Source organism: Lactuca sativa, chromosome 1 (genome assembly GCF_002870075.4).
Source record: "Lactuca sativa cultivar Salinas chromosome 1, Lsat_Salinas_v11, whole genome shotgun sequence".
In the NCBI taxonomy this organism is placed as follows: domain Eukaryota; kingdom Viridiplantae; phylum Streptophyta; class Magnoliopsida; order Asterales; family Asteraceae; genus Lactuca; species Lactuca sativa.
The window spans coordinates 61,648,487-61,649,714 of NC_056623.2; positions in this window are offsets into that span (position 1 = coordinate 61,648,487).

Consider the following 1,228-nt stretch of genomic DNA (forward strand, 5'->3'; position numbering starts at 1 on the left):
ATCCTGTCGACAACCTTGTCGTAGTGAGCTGTGGCAAAAATATGTGACAGGAACTCCATTGGAATAGCTTCAGCCCTGGTAAGAGCAGGAGCGATTGGCGAGTACTTCAGGCATTCGATAATGGGAAACATGAAAGCGTCATATGTCTGAGGAGTAAGATCAATGATCAAACTCTGCTGGGGACGAATAGGCAAGATGTGAGAAGTTGCGTGAACTGATGAAGAATCCGCCATTGTTGTGATGAAGATGCGAGAGATGATGAATAGTAGAGGTTGGAGGATTTCTTGCTCTCTGGAAATATAGGTGCAGTAAAGAGGTAAACGGTGGTTCACATTGCCTTTTATACTGTGGGTAAAGGAGAGAGAATAATCTTTCCCAAATCTTTGATTGAAAAACGAAGAGTTTTTCGGAGGCGATTGACGCGTGACAGTTGGTGTTGCCGATGATTATGCAGGAGAGAGAGTGTCAGTCCCTAATTACACGCCTTCCCATCAGGCGCCGTTTGGAGATGAAACGGTTCCTATTCGCATGCTTTGCCTTCTTGCGCCGTTTGAAATCAAATCGATTGGACTCCCGCCTGAGTCATCATTTTGTCATCTTATCCCTTTAGAGTTTAACGACATCTTTAAAATAAAATCGCCCACGTGGATCAATATTAACCACAACCTTGTATAACAGCCAATCCAATTAGAATGCCTTGAAATTAATGAAACCAGAATTATGGAAAATTAAAAAAAAAATTTCGTGCTGAGTGTGTAAAAGAAAAAGAAATAAAGCAACACTTTTGAGGGATTATGTGATGTCAATAAAGACACGAAACAATGGATCCCGGGCACGAATCTCTTCCTTCAAAGTCAAGAGAGACCTTAAAGTGTTTGTGTGGTTTCCCGTTGAATAACGATCAGACACTTATTAAGAAGTGTTGAAAGGCTTCTTTTAATTAGGCTTATGTGGGTGGCTTTCGCTTCAATTCATAATTCCTGATCTTGATATAAGATAGAAATCGAATGAAGTACTTGTGAGACCAGTGTAGTCTGTTGAACAAGTAGGTTGGAGATAATTTAAGTGGCAAGGTAAACTAATGTAAATACAATCTCAAAAAAAAAAAAAAAAAATTAAAACTGGATCCCAAGGGAAGAAATGTTATTGGATTTAACAATTTCATAGGAATCACTCAAAAGAAAAGTAGAGATTTCACGTTGTACCCCATGGATAAGTCCGTCAATTC